Source organism: Bos grunniens, chromosome X, assembly GCF_055505025.1.
Source record: "Bos grunniens cultivar Pamir isolate PY7600 chromosome X, Bosgru_T2T1.0, whole genome shotgun sequence".
Lineage (NCBI taxonomy): Eukaryota > Metazoa > Chordata > Mammalia > Artiodactyla > Bovidae > Bos > Bos grunniens.
This window is the reverse complement of record NC_141194.1, coordinates 136,261,111-136,271,395: the sequence shown is the minus strand read 5'-3', so window position 1 is coordinate 136,271,395 and position 10,285 is coordinate 136,261,111.

Genomic DNA, 10,285 nt, shown 5'->3' with positions numbered 1-10,285 from the left:
TGTATGTCAAATATATTTAAATTTAAAAAGTAGATAAGCACAGATACATAAGAAATTTCAAAGAAACAGAATGCCTATGCACAGACATGATCTTTCTGAAAATAGAACTATTATCAATAATGTATTCTGAAGAAATCAGCCAATTTCTCCACAGTCATGCGTATACATTAAACATCAGTCCTAACAATTTTTATTTTATATTAATTGAGTTGCTGCCTTCTCTTTATGTAGTCAAGAACATGATTAGTTGACCTGGCCTTCTCCAGTAAGATTTTATAATATCACTTGGCTTCCTTCTAAATGTATGAAACATCTTCAGTGGCATGGCTTTTATATAGAAAGAAGCCAAGTAACATTGTATATATGAATAAAGCCAAGGCAAACACATACAAATTTCACTGTCAGAACAGAAAACATACAAAAAATCAGTTTTTCTGTGACAACCACCTTTCAACAACCTGCAGAAATTTCCAATTCTATTCCCAGTAGCTATTATGCTATAACTTGTAGCATAATAGTTAACCATATTTAGTGGTTGATTTTAATGAAGGCTAATCTTTTTCTAGGTCACTCATCAAGAGACAATATAGTTTAGTGGTTTTAAAACATAGGCTCCATAGTCAGTTTTGCCATGATTTAGTCTGACTGACACAGATTATGTGATTCTAGGCACCTTGAATAACTTTTTTGTCTCACATGCCTTATCTGTGATAAGGGAATGATTATAGAACTATTGTGAGAATTAGAAGAGCTAATACATGTACATAGTATAATATATATGTGTTTAACACATAGCTTGACATACTAAGAACTGCATTATTTCACATATATTTTAACATATATATATTTCATATAACATATATTTATATTGCACATATAAATCTTAGCGTTATTTCACATATATTTTCAATAGAGCACATTTGTTATAATAATTATTTCATTTTTAAAGAGTAAGTTAGACTTAAGTGTCAATGTTATCTTGTGTTTTTTTTTTCTTTTTAATTAAAAAAATTATTTAGTTAGTTTTGGTTGCACTGGGTCTTTGTTGCTGCACACAGGCTTTCTTTATTGCAGTGAGTAGGGGCTACTCTTCGTTGTGGTATGCAGGCTTCTCATGGCAGTGGCTTCTCTTGTTGCAGACCACTGGCTCTAGGTTTGCAGACTTCAGCGGTTGCAGCACATAGGCTCAGAGTTGTGGCTACAGGCTTAGTTGCTCTGAGGCATGTGGAATCTTCTCATATCAGGGATCAAACCCGTGTCCCCTGCATTGGCAGGTGGATTCCTATCTACTGTGCCACCAGGGGAGTCCCTCAAAAGTATTTTCAACATAGATATTGGAAGTCTTTAGAGTTTTCAGGTGGAGGCTCTTTATTGCATTCAGCCAGGCGAAGAATGATCTCTGTTGAGGTCTTTGTTTAAATATCTTCAGAGTCATGACCTTATGAACTGAGGAGGCAGAACCTAGGTTTCATACTTCCCAATAAAAGATTCCTTTCTTATATACTACAAGGAAAGTGGGTGTAATCTGAGTTGGCATTAAACTCATCTGGGAAACAATTCTGCAGATTCAATGTATAGCCAGAGTAACAAAAATGGCAGATTTGTCGTTTTATTTGCATAGTTATTAGCAGTGACCATTCAAGCATAAAAGTAAGTTTTCTGCTGCTACAACAGTTTTGGTTTCTGTTTTTCAACCATAAAACTAATTAAGAATAGCAAAGGGCTAAACTAGGTTTTTAGGTGGAAGGTGAGAAAGATAAAGTTTGGTTCTTTCCACTACCTATAAATTCTGGAACATTCTCTATTCTATTTTATTGTCAGCTAATTGACAAATATTTTAAACATTATATCTAAACTGAAGTGGTAAGCTCTATTGAAATATACAGCTTCCTCTTTAATATAATTTCTTCTCTAATCCCTAGCACTTTCTAAAACCATTCACTATTTTCTTTCACTATAAAACCTGCACTACTGCTTCAGTAACATTAAATTTAAAAAAAGAAGAAGAATATATAACTAAGACCATGCCATAAAGCCTATACAAAACACAAAGGTCCAACATTTCAAAGGATAGCCTTTACTATTCTGAAAAGCAGAACATAGAGGAAGCTTTCTGAAATATCCATCCTTTGAGATTAATTGGATCAAATATTCTAATGGACTGTATTACATTTAGAAGTCTGTTTTCAGCAAAGGACTGCTCCTCAATGGACAGCTGTTATTCATATTCTTCCTTCTGGGTTGATGCTATACTACTCAGGGCAGATCCTAGACAATTCAATATGTTAGATGATTGTTCATCTTTATTCTTATACTTTCCTTTCTGAGCCCTACTGACATTTTTAAAAATTCTTTCACAAGAGTGTCATGATTCTGACATGGAAAATAAACGTCAAAATACCTCTATCAATTAAGCTTTATTATATTATGTATCTTCTGTCCTCAGTGCACATGCTATATGAAATGTGGCATATGTTGATAGCAATACTTAACTGAAGATCCAAGATTTTCAAGTGATAGAATTTAGGATCTTATAAGCACAACTAAATATGCCATTATTTTTAGATTAGCAGATAAAGAAGTTGTCATAGACATAATGAATCAGGATTTCAGCTGCATTTTGAAGAAAAACACAACAATATTTGGCCACCTCATGCGAAGAGTTGACTCACTGGAAAAGACTCTGATGCTGGGAGGGATTGGGGCAGGAGGAGAAGGGGACAACAGAGGATGAGATGGCTGGATGGCATCACTGACTCCATGGATGTGAGTCTGAGTGAACTCCGGGAGTTGGTGATGGACAGGGAGGCCTGGCGTGCTGCGATTCATGGGGTTGCAAAGAGTCGGACATGACTGAGCGACTGAACGGAACTGATCCTGGTATAATATCCTGACCATCACATTGTTTTGCAAATAATAACTGTTTATTACATAGAAATTGAATGGAATTACAATGCATAGAAGTGTGGAGTTAAAGAGATGTGAGTTAGGGGATCAGTCCTAAGATGGTGGAGGAATAGGATGGGGAGACCACTTTCTTCCCCACAGATTCATCGAAAGATCATTTGAACACTGAGCAAATTCCACAAAACAACTTCTGAACTCTGGCAGAGGACACCAGGCACCCAGAAAGGCAGTCCATTGTCTTCAAAAGGAGGTAGGGCAAAGTATAAAACAAAAAGAGAGACAAAAGAGTTAGGGATGGAGTCCCATCCCGGGGAGGGAGTCGTAAAAGAGAAGAAGTTTCCAAACACCAGAAAACCCTCTCACCAGTGGGTCTGTGGGGAGTTTGGGAATCTCAGAGGGCAACATAACCAGGAGGAAAAATAAATAAATAAATAAATAAATAAAACCCACAGATTACATGCCTAATGGCAACTCCCAGCAGATAAGTAGCCCAGATGCTTGCATCCGCCACTACCAAGTGGGGGCTTAACAGGGAGGTGCAGGCTGCATTGTTTAGGGTAGGGACTGGGCCTGAATGCCCTGAGGGCAATCTAAGGGAGCTAACATGAGATAACAACCCAAACAATGGGATAGCCAGAGAGAGAGAAAGAGAGACAGAGAATTTTCCCACGAAAAGCTCTAACCTAAGGCACTGCCAGGCCCACTCACAGAACAAAGGACTGAGCAAATACCAGAGGAGAGCTAGCAGACTGTGGACCAGCCCATCCCTTGCCGGAGGCAGAGAGGCAGGCGGGTGACAGACAAAGCCAGGAAGCGGCAATCTCGGCCCCAAAGATGGCATCCTCTACCAGACTGTGAGCCAGCTCCCAGTTGTTAACTAAGTCTTCCTGGGATCCTAGACAGTTGACATCTGCCAGGAGGGTCACAACCAGAGATCAGCTCTCCAGAGGAGACACACGACAAACCTGAGCTGGCACTCCTGCTGCGCACCCAGGAAACCAAGCAGATGGGACGAGAGAGGTGATAAGATGCCCCGCCCCACATTGGGAGAGTGTGCTCACCAAGCACCTGGTCGCCTGAGCTGCTCAGACCTGGGAAGGGCACAGAACACAAGCCCAACCGAGTCTGTGCCTTTGCGGAGTACCTGAGAACTTAAACCTGAGTGGCTTAAACCTGGGAAGTGCACGCAACCCAGGGCCCACTTTAGACAGTTACCCTGCAGAGCAACCTGGAGCCTGAGCAGTGTAGACTGGGAAAGCACACACGCCATGAGCAAGGGCAAACCCAGTGTGGCCGGGACACTGCGAGCACTCCCCACACACGTCAGTGATGTTTGTTTGCAGCGTCCCTCCCTCCCCACAGCACGACTGAACAAGTGAGCCTGAATAAGTGACCACCTTCGCCCCCTTGTGTCAGGGTGGAAATTAGACACTGAAGAGACTTGCAAACAGAAGAAGCCAAAATAAAGAAGGAATTGCTTTGGAATTGACAGGTGCAACAGATTAAAACCCTGTAGTTACCACCGGCTACATTGGAAGGAGCCTATAGACCTTGAGAAGTATAAGCTGGAACAAGGAACTATCTGAAACTGCCCACACTGCCCACACTGCCCACAACAGCTCCAGAGAAATTCCTAGATATATTTTTACTATTATCACGTTTTTTTATTTTTTAATCTTTTTAAAAAAATTAAGTCCCTTATTACTCTTTAATTTTCATTTTTATAACCTACTATTACCTTGCAGGAAAATACCCTATTTTTAAAGCAAATTTCATATATATTTTGTAATAATTTTTGTGATTTTGTTTTGTTTTTTTAATATTGTATTTTTGAGAGTCTAGCCTCTATTCTAACCTCTTTCTGGTATTTGTTATCAATATTATACCTTTAATAATATAATCATCAGTACCAATTTTTACTTAAGAGTGTGATTACTGGCTTGATTACCCTCTCCCCCTTTTGACTCTCCTTTTTCTCCCCTAGATCACTTCTATCTCCTCCCTCCCCCTTGTCTTCTCTGTGCAACTCTGTGAATCTCTTTTGGTATTCCAGGCTGTGGAGAACACTTAGGCTAGATCTATCTCTCTCCTTCTGACCACCCCCCCTTCTCCTGGTTACCTTTATCTCCTTCCTCCCTCTTCTCTTCTCTATGTAACTCCATGAACCTCTGTGGGTGTTCCAGGCTGTACTGGCTAGATTGCTAACTCTCCTTTTGATTCCCTCTCTCCACCTCCTGGTCACCTTTATCTCCCTCCTCCCTCTTCTCTTCTCCATTTAACTCAACAAACCTTACTGGGTATCCCTCACTGTGGAGAATCTTTTCCCCATTAACCTAGATGTTTTATCATTGGTGCTGCATCGATGGAGAAGTCTTGAGGCTAGAGAAAGAATAAGACTGAAAACCAGAGGCAAGAGGCTTAAATCCAAAACCTGAGAACACCAGAGAACCCCTAACTCCAGGGAACATTAATCGATAAGAGCTCATCCAAAAGCCTCCATACCTACACTGAAACCAAGCTCCATCCAAGAGCCAACAAGTTCCAGAGAAAGACATGCCATGCAAATTCTCCAGCAATAAAGGAACATAGCTCTGAACTGTAATATACAGGCTGCCCAAAGCCACACCAAACCCATAGACATCTCAAAACTCACTACTTGACACTTCATTGCACTCCAGAGAGAAGAAATCCAGCTCCACCCACCAGAACACCAACGCAAGCTTCCCTAACCAGGAAACCTTGACAACATTCATCCAACCCCACCCACAGGGAGAAAACTTCACAATACAGAGGAACCACCAACTGCCAGAATACAGAAAGGCCACCCCAAACACAGCAATCTAAACAAGATGAAAAGGCAGAGAAATATTCAGCAGGTAAAGGAACATGATAAATGCCCACAAAAACAAACAAAAGACGAGGAGATAGGGAGTCTACCTGAAAAATAATTCAGAATAATAATAGTAAGAATGATATAAAATCTTGAAAACAAAATGGAGTTACAGATAAATAGCCTGGAGACAAGGATTGAGAAGATGCAAGAAATGTTTAACAAGGACCTAGAAGAAATAAAAAAGAGTCACTATATAATGAATAATGCAACAAGTGAGATAAAAAAAACACTCTGGAGGGAACCAACAGTAAAATAACTAAGGCAAAATATAAGTGAGGTAAAAGATAGAATGGTGGAAATAAGTGAAGCAGAGAGGAAAAAAGAATTAAAAGAAATGAGGACAACCTCAGAGATCTCTGGGAGAACGTCAAATGCCAGAGCATTCAAATCATAGGAGTCCCAGAAGAAGAAGACAAAAAGAAAGGCCATAAGAAAATACTTGAGGAGATAATAGTTGAAATTTTCCCTAAAATGGAGAAGGAAATAGCCACCCAAGACCAAGAAACCCAGAGAGTCCCAAACAGGATAAACCCAAGGTGAAACACCCCAAGACACATATTAATCAAGATAACAAACATCAAACACAAAGAACAAATATTAAAAGCAGCAAGGGGAAAACAACAAATAACACACAAGGGGATTCCCATAAGGATAACAGCTGATCTTTCAATAGAAACTCTTCAGACCAGGAGGGAATGCAGGACATACTTAAAGTGATGAAAGAAAATAACCTACAGCCCAGATTACTGTACCCAGCAAGGATCTCATTCAAATATGAAGGAGAAATCAAAAGCTTTACAGACAAGCAAAAGTTGAGAGAATTCAGCACCACCAAACCAGCTCTCCAACAAATGCTAAAGGATCTTCTCTAGACAGAAAACACAAAAAGGGTGTATAAACTCAAACCCAAAACAATAAAGTAAATGGCAACGGGATCATACTTATCAATAATTACCTTAAACGTAAATGGGTTGAATGCCTCAACCAGAAGACAAAGACTGGCAGAATGGATACAAAAACAAGACCCCCTATATATGTTGTTTACAAGAGACCCACCTCAAAACAAAGGACACATACAGGCTGAAAGTCAAGGGCTGGAAAAAGATATTTTAAGTAAATGGAGACCAAAAGAAAGCAGGAGTAGCAATACTCATATCAGAAAAAATAGACTGAAATAAAGGCTGTGAAAAGAGACAGAGAAGGACACTACATAATGATCAAAGGATTAATCCAAGAAGGTATAACTATTATAAATATATATCCACCCAACATAAGAGCATGGCAAAGTGTAAGGCAAATGCTAACAAGTATGAAAGGGGAAATTAACAGTAACACATTAATAGTGGGAGACTTAATACCCCACTCACACCTATGGCTAGATCAACTAAACAGAAAATTATCAAGGAAAAACAAACTTTAAATGATACAGTGGACCAGTTAGACATAATGGATATCTATAGGACATTTCACCCCAAACCAATGAATTTCACCTTTTTCTCAAGTGCACCTGGAACCTTCCCCAGGATATATCATATCCTGGGCCATAAATCTAGCCTTGGTAAATTCAAAAAAATTGAAATAATTCCAAGCATCTTTTCTGACCACAATGCAGTAAGATTAGATCTCAATTAGAGGAGAAAAACTATTAAAAATTCCAACATATAGAGGCTGAACAACACACTTCTGAATAACCAAAAAATCACAGAAGAAATCAAAATATGCATAGAAACCAATGAAAATGAAAACAGAACAACCCAAAACCTATGGGGCACTGTAAAAGCAGTGCTAAGGGGAAGGTTCATAGCAATACAGGCTTACCTCAAGAAACAAGAAAAGTCGAATAAATAACCTAACTGTACACCTAAAGCAACTTGAAAAGGAAGAAATGAAGAACCCCAGGGTTAGTAGAAGGAAATAAATCTTTAAAATTAGGGCAGAAATAAATGCAAAAGAAACAAAAGAGACCAGAGCAAAAATCAACAAAGCCAAAAGATGGTTCTTTGAGAAGATAAATGTAATAGACAAACCATTAGCCAGACTCATCAAGAAACAAAGGGAGAAGAATCAAATCAACAAAATTAGAAATGAAAATGGAGAAATCACAACAGACAACACAGAAATACAAAGGATCATAAGAGACTACTATCAGCCATATATGCAAATAAAATGGACAACTTGGAAGAAATGGACAAATTCTTAGAAAAGTACAACTTTCCAAAACTGAACCAGGAAGAAATAGAAAATCTTAACAGACCCATCACAAGCACAAAAATCAAAACTGTAATCAGAAATCATCCAACAAACAAAAGCCCAGGTCCAGATGGCTTCACAGCTGAATTCTACCAAAAATTTAGAGAAGAGCTAAATACCTATCCTGCTCAAACTCTTCCAGAAAATTGCAGAGGAAGGTAAATTTCCTAACTCATTGTATGAGGCCACCATCACCTTAATCCCAAAACCAGACAAAGATACCACAAAAAAGGAAAACTACATGCCAATATCATGATGAACATAGATGCAAAAATCCTTAACAAAATCCTAGCAAACAGAATCGAACAACATATTAAAAAGATCATACCATCATGACCAAGTGGGCTTTATCTGAGGGATGTAAGGATTCTTTAATATACACAAATCAATTAATGTATATACCATATTAACAAACTGAAAGATAAAAACCATGTGATTATCTCAATAGATGCAGAGAAAGCCTTTGACAAAAAACAACTTCCATTTATGATAAAAACCCTCCAGAAAGCAGGTATAGAGGGAACATACCTCAACAAATTAAAAGCTATCTATGACAAACCCACAGCAACCATTATCCTCAATGGTGAAAAATTGAAAGCATTTCCCCTAAAGTCAGGAACAAGACATGTGTGCCCACTCTCACCACTACTACAACATAGTTTTGGAAGTTTTGGCCACATCAATCAGAGCAGAAAAAGAAATAAAAGGAATCCAGATTGGAAAAGAAGAAGTAAAACTCTCATTGTTTGCAGATGACATGATCCTCTACATAGAAAACTCTAAAGACTCCACCAGAAAATTACTAGAGCTAATAAATGAATATAGGAAAGTTGCAGGATATAAAATTAACACACAGAAATATCTTGCATTCCTATTTACTAACAATGAGAAAACAGAAAGAGAAGGAAACAATTCCATTCACCATTGCAATGAAAAGAATAAAATACTTAGGAATATATCTACCTAAAGAAACAAAAGACCTGTATATAGAAACAGGTGATGAAAACACCGATGAAAGAAATCAAAGAGGACACAAATAGATGGAGAAATATACCATGTTCATGGATCGGAAGAATCAATATATGAAAATCAGTATACAAAACAATATACAGATTCAATGCAATCCCTATCAAGCTACCAATGGTATTTTTCACAGAACTAGAACAAATAATTTCACAATTTGTATGGAAATACAAAAAAAAAAAACCTCGAATAGCCAAAGCAATCTTGAGAAAGAATAATGGAACTGGAGGAAACAACCTGCCTGACTTCAGGCTCTACTACAAAGCTACAGTCATCCAGACAGTATGGTACTGGCACAAAGACAGAAATATAGACTAAGGGAACAAAATAGAAAGCCCAAAGATAAATCCACACACCTATGGACATCTTATCTTTGACAAAGGAGGCGAGAGTATACAATCGAGAAAAGACAATCTCTTTAACAAGTGGTGCTGAGAAAACTGGTCAACCACTTGTAAAAGAACAAAACTAGAAAACTTTCTAACACCATACACAAAAGTAAATTCAAAATGGATTAAAATCTAAACATAAGACCAGAAACCATAAAACTCCTAGAGGTAAACATAGATAGGCAAAACACTCTCCAACATAAATCACAGCAGGATCCTCTATGACCCACTTCCCAGAGTAATGAAAATAAAAGCAAAAATAAACAAATGGGACCTAATTAAATTAAAAGCTTTTGCACAATGAAAGAAACTATAAGCAAGGTGACAAGACAGCCTTCAGATTGGGAGAAAATAATAGCAAACGAAGCAATGGACAAAGAATTAATCTCAAAAATATATAAGCAACTCCTGCAGCTCAATTCCAGAAAAATATATGAACCAATCAAAAAATGGGCCAAAGAACTAAACAGACATTTCTCCAAAGAAGACATACAGATGGCTAACAAACACATGAAAAGATGCTTAACATCACTCATTATCAGAGAAATGCAAATCAAAACCACAGTGAGGTACCATCTCACACCTGTGAGAATGGCTGCTCTCCAAAAGTCTACAAGCAGTAAATGCTGGAGAGGGTGTGGAGAAAAGGCAATCCTCTTACACTGTTGGTGGGAATGCAAACTAGTACAGCCACTATGGAGAACAGTGTGTAGATTCTTTAAAAAACTGGAAAAGGAACTGCCATATGACCCAGCAATCCCACTGATGGGCATACACACTGAGGAAACCAGAGTTGAAAGAGACACGTGTACCCCAATGTTCA